The sequence below is a fragment of the Schistocerca piceifrons genome, chromosome 9 (assembly GCF_021461385.2).
Source record: "Schistocerca piceifrons isolate TAMUIC-IGC-003096 chromosome 9, iqSchPice1.1, whole genome shotgun sequence".
Lineage (NCBI taxonomy): Eukaryota > Metazoa > Arthropoda > Insecta > Orthoptera > Acrididae > Schistocerca > Schistocerca piceifrons.
In genome coordinates this window covers 82,267,293-82,290,102 of record NC_060146.1, presented here as the reverse complement: position 1 = coordinate 82,290,102, position 22,810 = coordinate 82,267,293, and the positions used below count along the sequence as shown (strand labels likewise).

At 45.3% G+C, this 22,810-nt stretch overlaps 1 protein-coding gene across 1 annotated transcript in view; it reads right to left on the bottom strand.

Moving 5' to 3' along the window:
- LOC124717283 (CARD- and ANK-domain containing inflammasome adapter protein-like) overlaps positions 1-21,329 on the bottom strand; it is a 68,509-nt gene extending 47,180 nt beyond the window's left edge. The window contains exon 1 of the mRNA XM_047244098.1: positions 21,200-21,329. The gene's annotated coding sequence lies outside the window, so the exon portion shown is untranslated. The remainder of the gene's footprint in view (positions 1-21,199) is intronic.
- Between the last annotated feature and the right edge of the window lie 1,481 nt (positions 21,330-22,810).

Genomic DNA, 22,810 nt, shown 5'->3' with positions numbered 1-22,810 from the left:
TGATGCTGTGGTGTACGGGAAGTCGTTGAGTGACTATAGGAGGATACAAGGTGACTTGGACAGGATTTGTGATTGGTGTAAAGAATGGCAGCTAACTCTAAATATAGATAAATGTAAATTAATCCAGATGAATAGGAAGAAGAATCCCGTGATGTTTGAATACTCCATTAGTAGTGTAGCGCTTGACACAGTCACGTCGATTAAATATTTGGGCGTAACACTGCAGTGCGATATGAAGTGGGACAAGCATGTAATGGCCGTTGTGGGGAAGACGGATAGTCGTCTTCGGTTCATTGGTAGAGTTTTGGGAAGATGTGGTTCATCTGTAAAGGAGACCGCTTATAAAACACTAATACGACCTATTCTTGAGTACTGCTCGAGCGTTTGAGATCGCTATCAGGTCGGATTGAGGGAGGACATAGAAGCAATTAAGATGCGGGCTGCTAGATTTGTTACTGGTAGGTTTGATCATCACGCGAGTGTTACGGAAATGCTTCGGGAACTCGGGTAGGAGTCTCTGGAGGAAAGGAGGCGTTCTTTTCGTGAATCGCTACTGAGGAAATTTAGAGAACCAGCATATGAGGCTGACTGCAGTACAATTTTACTGCCGCCAACTTATATTTCACAGAAAGACCACAAAGATAAGATAAGAGAGATTAGGGCTCGTACAGAGGCATATAGGCAGTTATTTTTCCCTCGTTCTATTTGGGAGTGGAACAGGGATAGAAGATGCTAGTTGTGGTACGAGGTACCCTCCGCCAAGCACCGTATGGTGGATTGCGGAGTATGTATGTAGATGTAGATGTAGATGGTTTCTGTCACAGGACGTCCAATTCTTTGTTTCTTACGCAGGTCAGATGTTCCCGCCTCAATATCTTCGAACTTACACGCCCAACGACGCACCGTACTCACATCAACACATTCACCACAAACTGCTTTCATTCTCTGATGAATCTCCTTTGGGGTGACACCTTCTGCTGTCAAGAATTGAATGACTGCACGTTTCTTAAATCGCAATGACCGACCGTCTGCGCAGGGTTCCATACTTTACACTTTATCAACACCACCGTTTAATGCTAAGGCTTCCCGCCAACTCGAGCTGTAGAGAAGACGCTACGGAACAAGCCAGTACCTGCCGCATACCAATCCTGCCAACTATCGAAGAGTTACTAAGGTGCAAAAAAAAAACTGTCGTAAGGTCTTATGGGATCAAACTGCTTAGGTCATCGGTCCCTAAGCTTGCACACTACTCAATGTAACTTAAACTAACTTATGCTACGGACAGTACACACCCATGCTCGAGGGAGGACTCGAACCTCAGACTGGAGGAGACGCGCGGACAGTTACAAGGCGTCCGAGATCGTGCGGCTACCCCTCGCGGCGAAGGTGCAGACATTACTTTCCACTCAACCCTCGTATTTTAACTTCTGTGTGTTACTGTTAATGAGAGAATAAATGCGAATTGTTACTAATTTCTTTGCTATTCCATCTCACAGCGCCATTCCGCTCCTTAATCAGGATCCTTAAAATCAGTCAGTTTGCACATCCTCTTAGCAATGTTTCAATGCAATTTGCCTGAGTGTTGTATATCCAATATAAGGATTGGTATTTTATTAAATCATCAAAGCGTATCAGTTCAATTAATCGATATTTTAATAAATTTGGCCAACTAATAAGAAATTTTGTGTTTGGTACATGTAGCAGGCAAGCAAAGGTAGCCCCTACTTGCAGAGTCATTCTCGGGAGTTAGGGAATAGATAAAGAGATATTTTGCGCAGCTGATATTACCAGTAACAGACAACAGGTGTCATTCAGAGTATTTCCAGAAATGTTGAATTGTACTGACCTTCACACAACCTTCAGCTACAAAATGATCGAGAGTAACAGCAGTAATACTGACAGTACAGAATCACAGAATAGGAAGTGGTACAAACCATTCAAAAGCCGAAAAACAACGAGGCTGCAGGGGAGAACTAGATACCAGCAGACATCTCCAAAGAAGGTGGAAACAAACTACACAAAGAAATTTATAACCTTGTCACAATGATGTGAAAAAGTCGAACGCTGCCTGAAGACTGGAAAACTGAAAGAATTTGGAGCATTTCACAAGAAACAAAATGGAACATGGAATTTACAGAGGAATCAGTCTGCTGAACATGACATACAATGGCCGGCCGAAGTGGCCGCGCGGTTCTGGCGCTGCAGTCTGGAACCGCGAGACCGCTACGGTCGCAGGTTCGAATCCTGCCTCGGGCATGGATGTGTGTGATGTCCTTAGGTTAGTTAGGTTTAACTAGTTCTAAGTTCTAGGGGACTAATGACCTCAGCAGTTGAGTCCCATAGTGCTCAGAGCCATTTGACATACAATGTTCTGTCGATGAGCATTCTCGACAAAATTAATTCTCACACAAAGAACAATATTCAAGAGAACCAGGCTGAATTTCGACCAAATCATTCCACAAATGACAATATGTTAACTCTACTGTAGATCTTTGAGTAATACTGGGAATTTAACAAAATCATACATAGTATGTTGATTGATTTTCAGCGAGACAATGACAACATCCACAGAAGTAGCCTGTACAACGCACTAAGATAATTTAGGGTATCTTGTAAAATCATTAGGATGGTACAAATGTGCATGGGTGGCTTACAGGTAGCAGTGAAGTTCAGAGGATCCACATCCGCTAACTTCCGAATCGAAACGTGCTTAAGACAAGAAGACGTTCTTTAATGCGTTCTCTATAACCTTGCATTAGAGAAAGTGGTTCGAGAGAAGAGTTTACAGCTTTGCAATGGTATGCGATTGCAACACTGTGATGAAAAACTCCTGGAATACACAGATGATGTAGTCATACTCAGAAACAGAAGAAGAGGTCAAGCACCTGTACAGATCTCTGAGGCACAGTGCCAGCAAGATGGGACTTTTGATAAACCAAGAGAAAAGAGAATATAAGGAAATATATCGAGTCGTAAACCTAATCCACACTTTGAAATTTAACGCCATTCTAGATTCAGAAAAGTTCATCGGATTAAATAAATACCTTGGATCGCACTTCAGCAGTAAAAATGTCACAACACTGGATAAAAGGAGAGACTAGCCTCAGGATCGAGATGTCTGTACGTTGTGAGCAGCTCAGTTAAATGTAAAGCTTTGTCAATCACGACAAAGGTGAACACACACAAAGCTTACCAATTACCAAGAAAGAGAGAGAAGAACTGAATGTTTCCAAAAGAATGGTGACGAGAAAAATCTGGGGACCTGTGTTTGAGAACGACATCTGGAGAGTTCGAAAGAAAACTGAAATTTATCAGTTAATGAAGCAACCCACTGTCGTCCAGAAATTAAAAAGTTGCAATGGGCTGGGCGTGTGGCTAAAACTGAAACCAACAGAATTCCTAAGAAGGCATTTGAGGGCAGTTTCCAAGCAACAAGACCACTGGGCCGACCTCGCACGCGGTGGAAAAGTGACGTAGAGAATGGCGTCGCAGCATTAGTAACTTCCGGAGGGTGGAGAGAAATAGCGAGAGACAGAAGAAGGTGCGAGCAGATCGCTGAAAGCAAGAAGAAGAAGAAGAAGAAGCTGTATGATTCTACAATTTCAACGAATTCGGAGGCAGAATCCTCAGAAGGTTTCGTTTTATGTCAAATCAGTAAACGGAGCCAAGCCATCTCTCCGGGCATTGTGCGACAATATGTGCAGCGAAATGAAGAATGACAGAGATATGGGCGAAATACTAAAAGATTCCCCGAAGTTGTTTCATTGAAGAAATACGTACTGCGATTACCAGAATGAGATTTTCACTCTACAGTGGAGTGTGCGCTGATATGAAACTTCCTGGCAGATTAAAACGGTGTGCCGGACCGAGACTCGAACTCGCGACCTTTGCCTTTCGCGGGCAAGTGCCCTACCAACTGAGCTACCCAAGCAAGACTCATGCCCCGTCCTCACAGCTTTACTTCTGAGAGCATCTCGTCTCCTACCTTCTAAACTTAACAGAAGTTCTCCTGCGAACCTTCAGAACTAACACTCCTGAAAGAAAGGATATCGCGGAGACATGGCTTAGCCACAGCCTGGGGGATGTTTCCAGAATGAGATTTTCACTCTGCAGCGGAGTGAGCGCTGATATGAAACTTCCTGGCAGATTAAAACTGTGTGCCGAACCGAGATTCGAACTCGGGACCTTTGCCATTGCCTGCTAGTTCTGCAAGGTTCGCAGGAGAGCCTCTGTTAAGTTTGGAAGGTAGGAGACGAGGTACTGGCAGAAGTAAAGCTGTGATGAGGGGGCGTGAGTCGTGCTTAGGTGGCTCAGTTGGTAGAATACTTGCCCGCGAAAGGCAACCGTCCCTAGTTCGAGTCTCGGTCCGGCACACAGTTTTAATCTGCCTGAAGTTTCGTATTGCGATTCCTCGTTTAAACCGTCGCACGGATGACTTAATTGCTGGTAGTGTAGTAGGTGACCACTGGACAGAGAAGCAACAGAAATCGCTTAGCGATGTCATAACACTACGATTGTACACACAGTAAGCGAATGCATTTGCAGTAGCGTGCTGTAGGTCGATGAACGAGCGACGCCTTCCTAGTCATTGGAACGTACCATTTAAAATTGTAATGGCATTACTGGTAAAAGAAGTGAGTCAAAGGTTACCTACAGCATGTACGGAAATCAGAGTGCACTTAACAAATGTTGGAGGACGTGAAAGAGAAGCGGTAGTACGGAACTGAGCGAGAGAAGGTCGAAGCCCATCGCCGATATTATTACATCTGTACATTGAGGAAACTGCGATGGAACCTAGGAGAAATTTGGAAGGGGAATAAAAGTTCAGATAGAAGCAATAAAACTTTGCGGTTTGCCTATGACGTTGTAATTATTCTCAGAGACAGCAAAGATCGTGGAAGATTAATTGGATGAAATGCATAGAGTATTGCGAAACGGCTATAAATGAACGACAACAAACGTAAAACAACGATTATGGAAAGTAGTCGAGTGAAATCAAGGAGTGCTTAGAGCATTGTATTAGAAAATGCGGTAATAAAAGTAGCGGACGAGGCTTTTTTATTTGGACCACAAAATAATTGACGCAGGTCCACGCAGAAAGCTCGTAAAAGGCAGACTGGCAACAGGGAGGAAAGCATTTCGGAAAGATGTGAAATTTAGTAACACTGAATATAAATTAGTGTTAGGAAGTCTTTTCCGAAGGAACGTGGATAGAAAGTACGACTGTATGGAAGTGAAACGTGGATGACGAAACAGCCCACACAAGAAGAGAATGTGATGCTACAGAAGAACGTCGAATACTGGATGGGTGGATCGAAAAAAAAAAAAACTGCGCAAGTTCTGAGTAATACTGCGGAAAGAAGTGATTTGTGGCACAACTTGACTAAAGGAAGGCATCTGTTGACAGGACATATCCTGAGGAATCGTTTCTGGAATTTGTGGTAAGTTCCTATGGGACGAAACTGCTGAGGTCATCGCTCCCTAGACTTACACACAACACACACACCACACCAATTCCCGAGGGAGGACTCGAACCGGTGGTTGGGGGAGGGAGGGGGGGGGGGGGGTTCGCGCGAACAGTGGCAAGGCGCAAGGTGCCTTAGACCACGCGGCGAGGAATTGTCAATTTGGTAATGGAGGGGGGAATCGTGGGGGCAAAGGTTGTAGGTGGGGATTAAGAATCGATTCCCATAAGCAGGCGCAGATGGGTGACGCCAGACAAGAGGGGACGAAGCCTGGCTAATAGACATCGGCAGCTCAGAACCGCATTTTTACAGTTTCTAACATACAATTCAACAAAACCTGACGTTTTAATTTCACAGAATGGGCATATGATTAGTGAAACTAAAGAGTTCAAAGTAAGTGCTCGTTCGACACGAAAATTAGTCTACTTTGCTTATTTTTATTCCCATATGGCGTATAATATTATATATATTGGGGTAAATCTTCCCATTCTAAAATGGCAGTTTTGGCTCAGAAATGGGCGGTTCGGGAAATAAGTGGTGTAAGTTCGCGAACCTCTTGTAGACCCCTGTTCACTTGACTGGGTATTTTGTCATTCGCCACTCGTATATACACTCCTGGAAATGGAAAAAAGAACACATTGACACCGGTGTGTCAGACCCACCATACTTGCTCCGGACACTGCGAGAGGGCTGTACAAGCAATGATCACACGCACGGCACAGCGGACACACCAGCAACCGCGGTGTTGGCCGTCGAATGGCGCTAGCTGCGCAGCATTTGTGCACCGCCGCCGTCAGTGTCAGCCAGTTTGCCGTGGCATACGGAGCTCCATCGCAGTCTTTAACACTGGTAGCATGCCGCGACAGCGTGGACGTGCACCGTATGTGCAGTTGACGGACTTTGAGCGAGGGCGTATAGTGGGCATGCGGGAGGCCGGGTGGACGTACCGCCGAATTGCTCAACACGTGGGGCGTGAGGTCTCCACAGTACATCGATGTTGTCGCCAGTTGTCGGCGGAAGGTGCACGTGCCCGTCGACCTGGGACCGGACCGCAGCGACGCACGGATGCACGCCAAGACCGTAGGATCCTACGCAGTGCCGTAGGGGACCGCACCGCCACTTCCGAGCAAATTAGGGACACTGTTGCTCCTGGGGTATCGGCGAGGACCATTCGCAACCGTCTCCATGAAGCTGGGCTACGGTCCCGCACACCGTTAGGCCGTCTTCCGCTCACGCCCCAACATCGTGCAGCCCGCCTCCAGTGGTGTCGCGACAGGCGTGAATGGAGGGACGAATGGAGACGTGTCGTCTTCAGCGATGAGAGTCGCTTCTGCCTTGGTGCCAATGATGGTCGTATGCGTGTTTGGCGCCGTGCAGGTGAGCACCACAATCAGGACTGCATACGACCGGGGCACACAGGGCCAACACCCGGCATCATGGTGTGGGGAGCGATCTCCTACACTGGCCGTACACCACTGGTGATCGTCGAGGGGACACTGAATAGTGCACGGTACATCCAAACCGTCATCGAACTCATCGTTCTACCATTCCTAGACCGGCAAGGGAACTTGCTGTTCCAACAGGACAATGCACGTCCGCATGTATCCCGTGCCACCCAACGTGCTCTAGAAGGTGTAAGTCAACTACCCTGGCCAGCAAGATCTCCGGATCTGTCCCCCATTGAGCATGTTTGGGACTGGATGAAGCGTCGTCTCACGCGGTCTGCACGTCCAGCACGAATGCTGGTCCAATTGAGGCGCCAGGTGGAAATGGCATGGCAAGCTGTTCCACAGGACTACATCCAGCATCTCTACGATCGTCTCCATGGGAGAATAGCAGCCTGCATTGCTGCGAAAGGTGGATATACACTGTACTAGTGCCGACATTGTGCATGCTCTGTTGCCTGTGTCTATGTGCCTGTGGTTCTGTCAGTGTGATCATGTGATGTATCTGACCCCAGGAATGTGTCAATAAAGTTTCCCCTTCCTGGGACAATGAATTCACGGTGATCTTATTTCAATTTCCAGGAGTGTATATATATCCTTTACTGTCATTTCTTGTTAACAATATCAGTCTATTGCTAAGAATAAGCAGCTTTCACTCAGTTAATACTCGGCAGAAATCAAACCTGCATTTGGATCGGACTTCCTGAACTCTTCTGGAGAAAGGTGTGCAGTATACTACTGTATCCATTTTCAATAAGCTACCACAAGAATTGAAAAATCTCAGCAGTAATGCACGCGCTTCCAAATCGAAACTTAAGAATTTCCCCATGGGCCACTCCTTCTATTCCGTTGAGGAGTTTCCTGAAAAATTAAGCTGATTCTTGTTGTATTGTTGATTGCGTGTACGTAAACTTATGGCTTGACTTTTTTTGGGTTAATAAACATTTTATTTTTATTTCTTATGACTTTTATGTTACAATTTCGTGACAGGTTCCATGACCTTGGAGATTCGTTCCTCAATTTGGTCCTACGGAACTTGACGTGTAAATAAAAAATAAACAAAAAACATGTCCCAAAAATAAACAAGCACGCACATGTCCACTGCTCAGACTACTTTGCGGGACGTTGCGGAGGATACTTCAGGCAGAGTCCACTGTGCGCACCGCTGTTGCGCCAGCCTCACTGCTGCTCATCGCCTCCCTCCCACCCCCTCCTCCCCCTCACCTGTCAACATCCGGGCAGCCAGTTTCGTCTGGCTGGCCGCACTGCGTTAGCTCCACGGGGAAGCCCCGACCTGTGGCGACACGCAGTGACGTCTCCTGGCGGCTGTGCGCTTCCTGCTGGCAGACCCATGTTTCGCAACGCCAGCAGATTTCCTCGCAGTTTCCAGACTTACAGCCACCACGTTTTATGACGCTGCTTGAAGCACTTGCAGTGTTGGTGTTCGCTTTTCAGAACGGCATTAGCTACACTGCCGGGTTCACAATTCATTTTACGTTACAGAAAAGTCACGGGACAGCCCTATGCACACACACACAGGTGGCGGTAGTCTCGCCTGCGCATGGCGTAAGAGGGCGGGGTGTTGCCGAAGCTGTTCAAATGGTTCAAATGGCTCTGAGCACTATGGGACTTAACATCCATGGTCATCAGTCCCCTAGAACTTAGAACTACTTAAACCTAACTAACCCAAGGACATCACACAACACCCAGTCATCACGAGGCAGAGAAAATCCCTGACCCCGCCGGGAATCGAACCCGGGAACCCGGGCGCGGGAAGCGAGAACGCTACCGCACGACCACGAGCTGCGGACTGCCGAAGCTGTCATGTGTACGCAAGGGATTGATATAAAGAGATTCCCAACGTGATTGCGGCCGCACAACGTGAATTAATAGGCTTCGAACGCGGATTGGTAGTTGGAGCTAGTTGCACAGGAAATTCCGTTCCGGAAATACCTGGGAAATTCAATATTCCGAGATCCAGAGTGACAAGAATGTGCCGAGACTACCACATTTAGGCACGATCTCTCATGACGGACAACACAGTGGCCGATGGCCTTAACTTAACGACCGAGAGCAGCGGCGTTTGCACAGAGTTGTCAGTGCTAACAGACAAGCAACACTGCGTGAAGTAACCACACAAATCAATGTGGAACGTGCGTAGAACGTATCCGTTAGGAGGGTGCGGCGAAACTTGGCGTTAAGGCTACGGCCACACTTGAGTTTTTTGAAGCTGGACGCGCAGCGTCTAAAAATGCAGCTGAAAAGTCACCTGGTGGTGGCCACATCCGAACGTGTATATAGTTTCTTTCAGCACAACGCGTCCTAGCGACCAAAGACGTGAATGTGGCCATATATGGCTCAGTAGCGTTTCACACCTGCCTGGGTGACATCGCAGCATTGAGAAATGAGTGTATTAAGTAAACAATCTGCAACAATAATATGTGCTGCATTGCTACTGACTCGACAGAGACGACGTAGACAAAAAAGACGTTTTTGGTCTCATCCAACAATTGAGGACAGATCAGAGAGGGGAACATTCAATCTGCTACATAACAAACTTAAAGAAAACACTAAAAAGTTTTTTGGGTGCTACAGGATGTCTATTAAGTCATACGAAACTCTGCTGTCTAATGTGTCGAATGCTATTACTGTAAGAAACACTCCACTACGTGATTGTGTAAGAGCTGAAGAAAAACTACCCATTACTCTGAGGTACGTGAAGTTTTATTACTTATTGTATTATTTCTTTACAATGCATAAAAGGACAGGATTGAATCTTCTGATTTTTTCCTCGAAGATCATTGTAGGTGTGCTGCTTGTGGAGATGATTATTGGTCACTTTCAGATGTAATTCTGGACGGCTGTGCATGTCCACTATCAAGTTCAATTATTTCCATCTCACACATCTAAAAAACCGTAATGAAACACAGTACTTTGTGTTGACACACTGCAAAGTTACTACTGAGTTCACGTGGGAACGCAATGTGAGAAGTATCTTTTGACGCAGGGAAGGGGCCCCGGCCCATTCGACTAGCGTCTGAACTTGAGGATGCGCCTTCCCGTCGGATGTTGGCAGAAAGAGACGCTGTGTGTGGCCACTACCGGCCTTCTCCAGCCTGCCTACAACCGTGGCGTCTTTTGACGCAGAGCGTCCAGCTTCAAAAAACGCAAGTGTGACTGTAGGCTAATGGGCTGTGGCGAGTGCCTTTGCCTGCAACGTCTCTCCTGGGCCCGTGACCGTATCAGTTGGATCCCAGGCGACTGAAAAACTGTGGGCTGCTCAGCTGAGTTGAATGTAGGGTTCGAGCGTGGTGCAGACCCCACGAAGTCATGCACCCAAGTTGTCAACAAGGCACTGTGCAAGCTGCTTGTGTCCCCGTAATGGTGTGCGCTGTGTTTACTTGGACTGGATACTGTGGCCCAGATGACCAACTATTGACTGAAAATGGTTATATTTGACTAATTGGAGGCCATTTGCACCCAGTCATTTGACTTCATATTCACGTCACCTAGCCTCAATTGTTCGCGATTGGTTTGGAGAACATTCTGGATAATTCGTGAGAATGATTTAGCCACGCAGATCGCCCGACACGAATCCCATCGATCATTTAGAGCACACAATCGTGAGGTCAGTTCGTATACAAAAACCGGGCCGGCAACACCTTCGCAATTATGGGCAGCTATAGAGGCAGCGTGGCACAATGTTTCTGCAGGGGACTTCCAGCGACTCGTTGAGACAACGCCACGTCGAGTTGCTTCACTACGCCGGGCGAAAGAAGGCCCGTCACGATATTGAGAGCTTCCCCATAACTGTGACGGCAGACTTCGTGGTAGCAGTGTCAAAAGGCTGCAAATACACTCCTGGAAATGGAAAAAAAGAACACATTGACACCGGTGTGTCAGACCCACCATACTTGCTCCGGACACTGCGAGAGGGCTGTACAAGCAATGATCACACGCACGGCACAGCGGACACACCAGCAACCGCGGTGTTGGCCGTCGAATGGCGCTAGCTGCGCAGCATTTGTGCACCGCCGCCGTCAGTGTCAGCCAGTTTGCCGTGGCATACGGAGCTCCATCGCAGTCTTTAACACTGGTAGCATGCCGCGACAGCGTGGACGTGAACCGTATGTGCAGTTGACGGACTTTGAGCGAGGGCGTATAGTGGGCATGCGGGAGGCCGGGTGGACGTACCGCCGAATTGCTCAACACGTGGGGCGTGAGGTCTCCACAGTACATCGATGTTGTCGCCAGTGGTCGGCGGAAGGTGCACGTGCCCGTCGACCTGGGACCGGACCGCAGAGACGCACGGATGCACGCCAAGACCGTAGGATCCTACGCAGTGCCGTAGGGGACCGCACCGCCACTTCCCAGCAAATTAGGGACACTGTTGCTCCTGGGGTATCGGCGAGGACCATTCGCAACCGTCTCCATGAAGCTGGGCTACGGTCCCGCACACCGTTAGGCCGTCTTCCGCTCACGCCCCAACATCGTGCAGCCCGCCTCCAGTGGTGTCGCGACAGGCGTGAATGGGGGGACGAATGGAGACGTGTCGTCTTCAGCGATGAGAGTCGCTTCTGCCTTGGTGCCAATGATGGTCGTATGCGTGTTTGGCGCCGTGCAGGTGAGCGCCACAATCAGGACTGCATACGACCGAGGCACACAGGGCCAACACCCGGCATCATGGTGTGGGGAGCGATCTCCTACACTGACCATACACCACTGGTGATCGTCGAGGGGACACTGAATAGTGCACGGTACATCCAAACCGTCATCGAACCCATCGTTCTACCATTCCTAGACCGGCAAGGGAACTTGCTGTTCCAACAGGACAATGCACGTCCGCATGTATCCCGTGCCACCCAACGTGCTCTAGAAGGTGTAAGTCAACTACCCTGGCCAGCAAGATCTCCGGATCTTTCCCCCATTGAGCATGTTTGGGACTGGATGAAGCGTCGTCTCACGCGGTCTGCACGTCCAGCACGAACGCTGGTCCAACTGAGGCGCCAGGTGGAAATGGCATGGCAAGCCGTTCCACAGGACTACATCCAGCATCTCTACGATCGTCTCCATGGGAGAATAGCAGCCTGCATTGCTGCGAAAGGTGGATATACACTGTACTAGTGCCGACATTGTGCATGCTCTGTTGCCTGTGTCTATGTGCCTGTGGTTCTGTCAGTGTGATCATGTGATGTATCTGACCCCAGGAATGTGTCAATAAAGTTTCCCCTTCCTGGGACAATGAAATCACGGTGTTCTTATTTCAATTTCCAGGAGTGTATGTTGAAAATTTTCTCATTAAGAAATGTTTAAATGCATGAGAAATTAAAGAATGGTTTTATATTAGATTCACAATAACTAGGTATTACTTACGTTCCATTAACAATCTAGTTAAACGCACTGGAAAGCAGAATACAGATTATCATGACTCGATAAGCACTAAAGAATCAGTCCGCTACCTTACCATTACCGACGACAGACTGTTGCCACATGTGAGCGATACTTTCTGTTCAGCACCTTACGACCTGACGTGTAGCTGACCTACATCAGTCAGTGGCTACACTCTTAAAAGCACACTCCACGAATTATGCTGGACGCATTACAAAATTTCGAGGTATAATAAGTATGATGAGTAATGAAAAAATAACAACTTCATGATCGGAAACCGACGTGGGACTATAAAATATGAAATTATGTCAAAAAAACAGATTGCATTAGTGAAAATTACTCGAGAAGCGAGAAGAAAATAAAGACTGAAAACAGCACCTCGAATTACTTGCCACAGGTGAAAGCAGTTACCACTAGTTAATAAATGATATTTGTGAACGTACTGTGCATCAACAAAGATTTTCAAAAAGACTTCTTGTGTTCTACAATGCCATGTTCGCTGCTGGATTTTTACTTTTACCGGGGCTTAATGGCCTTTCAGATTCAGAATTATTTTCAGTGTCAGACAGCATTAGTTATGCAGCAGTTTACGGCCTAAAGTGTACTACATGTAGAGCTGTCAGTGGGTACCTTATTAAATTGAAACTCTACAAATTAATTTAAATGCGCTACATAAATTCTAAGTACAGTAACTATGACCAATAACGGGAAGATAACAATTTCATAATCAAATAGTGAAGTGAGGCTATAAGGTACGAAATTATTTATTTCAATAGAATATATTGCTCAAAATCGCTTCAGAAAGCGTCAGTACCTCTACGTACGTCACGGACGCTCGGGAGGACGAAATCCAGGCGGCCTGTGGAGGCTGCCTGAGGAATCTCCGCTTCTGCAGCTCACCCTGGTCGGCGTCTTTTAAGGACTCACACGCTTATTTACAGGTTGGCCAAAGAAATTGCGCAAAGGCAACTAAGAAATTGGCACTGAGGATTTATTGTCGTGAAATATGTCGCGTAATACATTGTATGTTTACATTCGTAGCAAGGTTTCGACACGTTTTCTGTTCGCCATCTTGTGCTTGCACGAACACATTAGATGACTGAGAAAAGTTCGTCACTGCTATTCGCCAAAAATGGCTACATTCACATAATAGGCTGTAGTTCTGCAGAACCGGACGACCTGTCTCACCCTCGCATCCACGTTCGCAGTGGGATGACATTTTGAAAGAACGAAAAAACCAAGCACGTCCTGTTGTTTGATTTTCACGAATGTATAATGACCGAACAGACATGACGTAATGAGGCGAGACTGGAGGGTAGCACACACACACACACACACACACACACACACACACACACACACACACACACACAGCTGGAAGCTAACACCTGTACAGCCGGCCACTCACAGACCCTGGAGACGAGCCGACACCACTCGCTCGTTGCCTGTCGTGCTCTGAGGCGTAACGGGCCGGTGAGTCGCCGCTTCTAGCTAAGCACCCTGCTTCGTTAGTAAGGCCGGTGTTACACTATCAAATTTCTTTGTCAAATATCTATGTCCAAAATATTTGTCAAAGATATTTGATGGTGTAATAGGAACTTTGTCAAATGTCGTCCAATATTTGATCAAATCTAGGGCCTCGCTGTAGATTTGATCAAAGAAATCGCTTGTCTTCTGTTCACTGTAATGTGACATGTTACCACATGGAGCGCTAGCATCGCTGCAGCGTTCTGTCGTCTGTAGTGTTTTTATAAACATTGCCGGTAAATACAATTGGGGTGTGCCGACAACTACAAAATTAATAGGGATGTATGAAGCTGATGAGGCGCTTTACAACGTGAGGCACCCTGAATACAAAAATAAAATAAGAAGATTGGAGACGAGTCCTGACCTGACCTGACCTGACCTAACCTAACCTAACATAACCCTCTCCTGTAACAAGGAATCGGAGTGTTACAGAGAGCCTGTCTTCTGAAGATGTAGCAGTTCTTAAGTGAATATTGTGCTTTGTGATATGAGGATACATTTCACTGAGCACACACAGGAATGTATGCTCATCCATTCTTAAGTAATTGATGTACCACTTGACGTCTTCCACTGTAAGCTCACGTAAGAAGTTTTGTTGAATGCTTTTATCGTGTCGTAAAACCCACGGCTTCACCCAGATTAGATTAGTTTTTCGTTCCATAGATCCGTGCTGAGGAGATCCTCGTGGATGTGGAACATGTCAATTTTTTTTAACTGAAATAACAATACTAATAGTATGAATAAATACAATACATCGTTTGTTTCTACTAAAAATTTCGTCAGTGGAGTAGGAGTTGGCCACTAGTAAGTCTTTCAGGCTCCTTTTAAGATGATCTTTCTTTGTAACTAAATTTTTTTGTTTGCTGGCAAATTATTGAAGATGAGTGTTCCTGAGTAGTGGACCTCTTTTTGAACTAAAGTAAGTGCTTTTAAGTCCTTGTGTAGATCATTTTTGTTCCTGGTATTGTATGTATGAACTGAGTTGCTTGTTGGAAAAAGAGATATATTATTTACGACAAATTTCATTAAGGAGTAAATATACTGAGAGGCAGTAGTTAGTATACCCAGTTCTTTGAAGAGGTTTCTACAGGACGTCCGTGAATTTACTGCACAAATAATACGTATTACACGCTTTTGGACTCTGAAAACTTTTGTTTGACTTGAAGATTTACCCCAAAATATTATACCATATGACATTATGGAATGAAAGTATGCAAGCTTTTTCATTTTTATGTTGCCTATGTCTGCTAACACTCGAATTGCAAACAGATTTGTTAAGGCGTTTCTGCAGTTCTGGGATGTGTTCCTCCCAACTGAATTTATTATCAAGTTGTAATCCCAGGACTTTTAAGACTGTCAACCTCGTATGTATGGTTCCATTTTTTCCCCCACTTCTTTTCCGCATGTGCACACAACGCAATTGGAGTACGTAGAACTGCTGCGGTTAATAACAAATTGTTGTCAGCCATCTTGAACTTTGACGAAAAATATGATGACAGTGTAATACCCCTTCTAACGCTACGTCAAAGATCTTTGTCAAATATATTTGACGGAATATTTGATCACATCTTTGATCAAATCTTTGACAAAGAAATTTGATAGTGTAATACCGGCCTAAGGCCGGCACAACCGCACGAGTGGTCGACTGTGAAGAGCGGACAAATTGAATAGCTGGCCGGCGGCCATTAGAGTGGTAAACTGACGCGCGGAGTTCCAGTGTTTATACATCGCATTTGGTTATAAAATGCCTTCCCTTGAGTTAGGTCGCAAACATCATGCCTCATTTAAATACGTCACTACAATATACTTTTTAATTTATGAACAAACAGCAACTAGTCACTGTTTATGAATTTATTTTACGTACTACATGGAATCTGCCGTAGCTAAAAATTATGTACTGGACCCCTAGCATTTTTCGTAGTTCATTTACGAAAGATGTACGCAAAATGCGTCAAAATACTCGAAGATTTGCCCACTATATTAATAGATATTTTCTGACTCTACCTTGCTTTAGATTTTATGACGAGAAGTGCGTTATACATGGCATTGTGCTTTGGCAACTCACGACCAAATTATTTGTGATCAAAATGCCCAACGGGCATTTAGTCTTACCCAAACGATAAATTTTGTCTTACTGTGTACTAAATTTTATTGCCTTTGGGTAGTGTTTCGTTTTTCGCCAATTAAACGCACCAGCTTTCTTCGTTAGTACATTATACTTTTTTGTTATTTATATCTGTATAGTTTTGTTTTGTTTTTCTTCCGTCAAGAAAAATGCATACTTCAGTAACTGGTGAGCCATTGGCCGCTGGAATTGTATAATATGCCTCCGTGATGTTTTTAGATTGCAGGAAGGGGCAGAGTGTAATGAATAAGGATGCAAGGAATATTATAAAAACATGTGTTTAAGAAGCAAGGCAGGAAAGTAAAACAAGGTTTTCTTCTCGCTGCCTAGTATGCTGGCGTATCTGTACGATCTGTTACAAAAATTTAGAAAGGGATAATCTCCCTTTGTGCTCCTCGTAAAAAGCCTCCAAGATCTGAAGTATAGAAGTCTCACTGTGATTACTTGGGTATGGATGTAATAATGTAATACGACACACTGTACTACATGCATGAGAACATCACATTTCCACTGCAAGCTAGAAACAGTCGAAAAGCAGTCATAAATAACAATGTTTCAATTGGTTCACCGTGATGAGAAAAAGCATATCAATTGTTGCATGCGCATTATCAGCATTAATAAACTATACAACATGCTACACAAATGAAGAAAATGGTAGGTGTTATTGCGAGAGTAGGAATATCCTAAAAGTGTGTTATGATTAGATATATTTAATTTGTTGAAATGTACTGCTGACAAAGGCAGATCTACTTTAATGACAACGTTTTTCGAACTCCAACTCACAAGGCACACACGGCTAGCTTGTGCATTCCTGTCGCGCGCATTATCCTCCGCTGCTGACAATACATTGACCATTGTGTTGTGCGACAGATCAATTGTTTATTTTTCTCAATAACAACTATTTTATTCGCGATCATACATTGTCAGTTTGGCAAGCCCTAGGTGAGTAACCAGTATCTGACATGTGGCTATCATTCCACCTGAAGGAACGCTCGTCATTAATAACGGCTCAGATCAAGAGAAGGAATAAAATCTTTCCAGACGCTCTGTGTTAAAAATACTATGAGTTACGGGGATTCCACCAAAATTCCAACAGAATTGGCAATCTATTTTTGTGTGAGTTGTTAACCTTTTCTCATTCAAAGAAGCATCACCGTTTGTGAGTAGCGGCCACGTTTCTCTTGGTGGCTAGGTTAATTGTACTTCCTTTGTCAAAACACAGTGTAATTTGCCCAAACTCATCTCACAGCAGCTATTGCGAAAAAATTCTGAAACAGAGTGTCTCATTAAACAAGTAATTGGCAATCACAGAGCTCAATAGCTTACGAAAAACCTCGTAGTGTCGGTTTGCAGTAACATAAAAGAAGAAATTTCATGTTTATTTTCATACTAGGAAGCTCTTGTTTCGCTAGCTGTCGATAACTCTCAAATAAGTACAGTCACTGGAGTGAAATAAATAAAAAGGGAAGCATAAGTATTGACATATCGTCATAGATAAGAAAGTTCCGTATGTTTAAGAATTGGCAAAACACTCTCCTCCTTCTGTGCTATCATTCGCCAAACTTTCGTTTCGATGTCTTGAACGGTTTAAGAGATATGAGAGCTGTTGCGAGTATTTCAATTCATTCTCGCGGGCGTGAGATCGGAAGTGAGCGCGCTACACGGGATCCAATTTCTCGAGATCGGAGGCAGATAGAGACCGCCTCCCAAGACTAAACAAAAATTCAGCATGTTAGCTGAATTTCATACGCAGCAACATATGGTGTAATACGCACCAAACGCAAAATCATGGCGACCCCTAATTTTCGTTGCAAACTTTTTGAGTTTTGCGTAGTGTCTTACTAAAATGTGTACATCACAATAAGAATCGTCATTAGCGAGATGATGGGCACTTCGCCTCGAAGTTGACATATAACGCTACAAGTAACGCAAAAATCAAATATTTTCGGTGAATAGTTTCTGTAAAATCGTTTGAGAAAGATAATAGGTTGCGCGCGCTTCGGTTCTGTCAGTGCAGAGTGTAGTCAGTCGGCGCGTGCGAAGCATGGCGTACGCTTCGCAATATGCGCTGCACGCGCGCGACTTGTGGGGCACGTGCGTGTCGCGCAGTAGTGTCGTGTCACGTCATAAGCGTCTCAGTTTGCGCCTAGCCTTACACTATCATATTTCTTTGTCAAAATTGATATGTCAAATATTTACGTCAAACAAATTTCATGGTGTAATAGGGAACTTTGTCAAATCGCGCCTGCCGGAGTGGCCGAGCGGTTCTAGGCGCTACAGTCTGGAACCGCGCGACCGCTACGGTCGCAGGTTCGAATCCTGCCTCGGGCATGGATGTGTGTGATGTCCTTAGGTTAATTAGGTTTAAGTAGTTCTAAGTTCTGGGGGACTTATGACCACAGCAGTTAAGTCCCGTAGTGCTCAGAGCCATTTGAACCATTTTCGAAACACGCATGTTGTCAAGTAAATGCGATCAAATCTAGGGCCGCGCTGTAAATTTGATGATAAAAGACTTCTGTTCACTGTGAAATGCAACCACTTGGCGCGCTGGTGTCGCCACAGCTATTTGACGGCTCTGTAGTGTCTTTGTAAACATAGCTTCAAAGTTGCTGTGTTCCTTCGGCTCCTTTTTTTTTGCACTTACTTGGGTGGTGGATGTCGCGGGGGGGTGGGGGGGGGGGGGGGTGAGCAAGGGCACAGTCCATGTTATTAATTGTGTGTTGATGGGCAGGGGGAATATACTGCAGACGACTTCATGTCCACAATCACAGTTACAGCCATCCATCTCTACATCTCGAAACATCTAGCTTTTCAGCAGGCCAGAATAGACGATGCGGTCACACTCTAACATAAAAAATTCTTTCATAGCTTACCATTCCACTTTGTCTATCTTTGAACTCTGGATGCCACAAGCTGAAAAGTGCTTCATCTGTTTCGTACTTCTATTAATTTTTTAGTTGTTGGAATACTAACTAAACTCCACCGGAACAGGCCATGAAGGCCCAATGGTACCGACCGGGCGCCGTGTCATCCTCAGAACACAGACGCCATTGGATGCGGATATAGAGGGGGATGTGATCAGATCAGCGCTCTCCCGGCTATCTGTCATTTTACGAGACCGGAGCCGCTACTTCTCAACCGAGTAGCTCCTCAGTTTGCCTCACAAGGGCTGAGAGCACCCCGGTTGCCAACAGCGCTGGGCAGACCGGAGGGTCACCCATCCAAGTGCTAGCCCAGCCCGACAGCCCTCAACTTCGGTGATCTGACGGCAACCGGTGTTACCACTGCGGTAAGGCCGTTGAAATTGGAAGACTAATTCTGTTAATTAAATTATTCAAAAATGAAACATGTACGAAACATTTATTTACCTTCACATAGTCTCTCTTCAGTGCTTTATAAATCACATGTTTCCGGAATTATTTTTGTGAATGTGCAAGGTGATATTCGAGTGCTGTGCTCTAGTGTGTCAAGAAATCACAGTCACAATTTGCCTGTCTGCTGTACATATAGCATTTCTGAAAAGAGAATTCTGTTTTGTAATATGAGAAGCCACTTTATAGAGCAAATACTGAAATGCACTCTCATCCATTCGTAAGTAATATATATATATATATATATATATATATATATATATATATATATATATATATATGACTTGTCGTCCTCCACTTGCAGCTGTCGTAACAAATTTTGCTGAATGCTTTTACTGTCTCGACGGAATACCTATGGCTTGATCCAAGTATGTTTGCTTTTTTTCCGCCGCTTTTCTTCCAAATACATACACAATGCCATTGTGGTACTAGCAACTACAGCGCATAATATAGTCTGTCGGTAAACTGAAGAGGGAGCGCGCGAGTCCCCACTGTGCCTACCCTGCTACGTCGCAGGGCGCTTCTACAGGCTGCTTCACAACGTAGTGCAGTCCCTGCCGCGGCGCGCGCTTCAAATCTGTTGCGACGCCGTGTACAGATACGTCCCGTCTGCGTTTATTTTTAGACAAATGCGTTAAGAGTAGAAGGAAAACAAAAGACGATAGCTTCTTCGAAACAAAACATTATAAATAATATTAACATAAGAACGGAAGTCAAGATTCTACTACAAACATAGAACCGAATGCCAATTCATATGAATGTATGTTCCTCTATTCGTAAGACGAACCAGATATAGTGCAATCAGTCTGTAGAATTTAAGGCTTGTTCTTACTTTGTGTTTCTACTGAATGGGAGAAGTTTTCTTTGAAGGGCTGCATTAAAACTTAACAATTCTTGCAACACGAAGAGTGTTTAAAAAGTAACCAGAAATTTATAATTACGTGTGTTGTATTAGTTCGATTCGCACTGCTTTTTTTGTCATTGTCTTCGTAAACATGTCTGAATAGTATTTCCAGATAAATCCCATCTCACGCAATGTGTAAAACGTCTTTCTGCAACGAAAATGTATTTTTTGTTTCACGCCAGTGAGTAATTTCCGTAATGTGGGCATTATTTTTTGGTTTATGTAAAAGTCCTCCATCGTTTGTCGAATGACCGATTTTGTGAAACTGTCTATAACGATGGGTTTCCTCCCTAAATTACTAGTTTTTCTTCGAGCGATTCCAGTAAACCATGAGCCTTGTTTTCGCGTTCCTTCCTTATGCGTCCTATTGTGGCGAGGCTGACGTTTGCATAAACATGCAAGCCCTTTGATTGGGACTGGTAACTGGTAACTGGTAATATTAGCCAACAGTTCTTTTTGTGCCGCCTCCTTAACGCAAGCTGTAATAACGTTAGAGACGATCGAACACTCGTTCTGCGCAGATATCTCCTTCGTATTCTGCACATTTTCATGCAATGCAGGGCGATTATCCATCACTTCCGGATACTGAAGTATATCAGTGAGTACACAAAGTTAACTGACTGAGATTGGCAACTACGATCCCACGATCAGAAGCGACGTATATCACTGCACGCCGAACTACACTGCTAGATAGGTAACGGGCAACTGATTTTGGGTTGCGCTGTAGGCCAGTGGCAAGGTTCTTCCGGGAAAGGCCACTTCCCCCACCAAAAGCGCTGCTCGCTCTTCAGTTTACAGACAGACTACAACAAGTTGTCGTCCGCCATCTTGAAATTTGACGAAAAATATGACGGCAGTGTAATACCCCTTTTAAGCGCCAAGTCAAAGATCTTTGTCAAAAAATATTCGATCATATTTCTTTGTCACGTGAAAAGCGTGGGCTTAGCAACGAGGAAGGCATACCGCGCCCCTACCTGCAGCGTACACGCACGGCCGGCCCGCTCTGCCGCTGGAACACACAGTACTACTCCACTGCTGTGGCACGTCTCGTCCCTGCTACGCCTGCTCCACAACGGGGGAGGCCGCAGATCCAGCCGCACCCGACTTCCGTTCTGCGAATGCTGGGGGAAAATGAGCGAACGAGCGAGGCGTAAAGTTGGCAGCGCGCAGCTACTTCCGAGAACAGCCGATAAGGAACTTCCCACGACAGAACGTTGCGTTACGTGTCAAGTATTCGCAACCCCGTGAGCGCGTGCCTTGTTGCAGACAACAGGTGCAGGTGGACGATTAGTGAGTGCCCGCCTTCCTGGACTTGAGAAACGACCGCGCGGAGTGTCTTCGCAAACGTCTGACTGGCTCTATGAGTACATTGGGTACGTCCAAATAGAGGTTAACGCGGGCGCTAACGTTCTGAATATACGTATACGATTTCTCGGATAGTTTGAGCAACATACAGTATAATATCAGAGACTGACGGTGTTATTGGCTACGGGAAAGTATCGTCACTGAACGATCGTAAGGAAATTCACAAAGATTGGAGAATATTTTTACTCGCTGTAATAAATGCGAGCACATCATCAAGGTCGATATGCAACAGGACTTTTGGAACACATATTGTATTCGAACATTATGCATTTCCTCGAATAGAACGGTCTATTGACACACAGCCAACACGGCCTGAGAAGACATCGCTAGTTGTGAATCACAACTAGCTATTTACTCACACGTAGTGTTGAGAGCTATTGACAAGGGATTACAAATTGTTTCCGTATTTCTAGATTTCCAGATAGCTTTTGACACTGTACCGCGCGAGCAGGTTGTAGTGAAATTAAGTGGCTATGAAATAGCGCCTCAGTTATGTCACTGCATTCGTGATTTACTGTCAGAGTAGTCACAGTTCGTAGTAACTGACGGAAAGTCATCTATTAAAAAGGCTGCAAGTGATTTCCGGTGATCCCCGAGGTAGTGTTATAGGCCCTGTCCTCTTCCTTATCTATATAAACGATTTGGGACCAATCTGAGCAGCCGTGTTACGTCGTATGCAGATTATGCTGTCGTTTATCGACTAGTAAAGTCGTCAGAAGATCAGGGGGACAAGGAAGGAGCCTTCGCGAGAGCACGCTACAGCAGCAGCATCAGATTATAGCATGCCGGCGTCCCCTCGAAATGTTATGAATAACGATGACGGCCAATCCTTCCGTCACCGGCAACTTGGAAGAAGGTGACAAATAGGCACTTCTCAGAGCCAATCCTGACTATTGTAAGCCTAAACGTCGAGGGTATTACAAACAACAAACAAGACATCTTATTGGAACTCTGCCAGACTCATAAATGGGATGTGTTATGCATCCGAGGAAAGCACAGAGCCGCAGAAGCAAGAACATCTGAAATACAAGGAATGCCACTAGCTGTGGAAGCACCACATCCTCATCACGGCAGTGCCGCGTTCGTCAGAGCTGAGATGATGGTGAATTCTGTCGGAAAGTCTACAGCCAATGATATCAAAATACTAACAGCTGAAATTGGAAACTTTACGGTAATATCCGTGGATAAACCTCCAGGAAAAATGTTTGCTTTCACGCCCT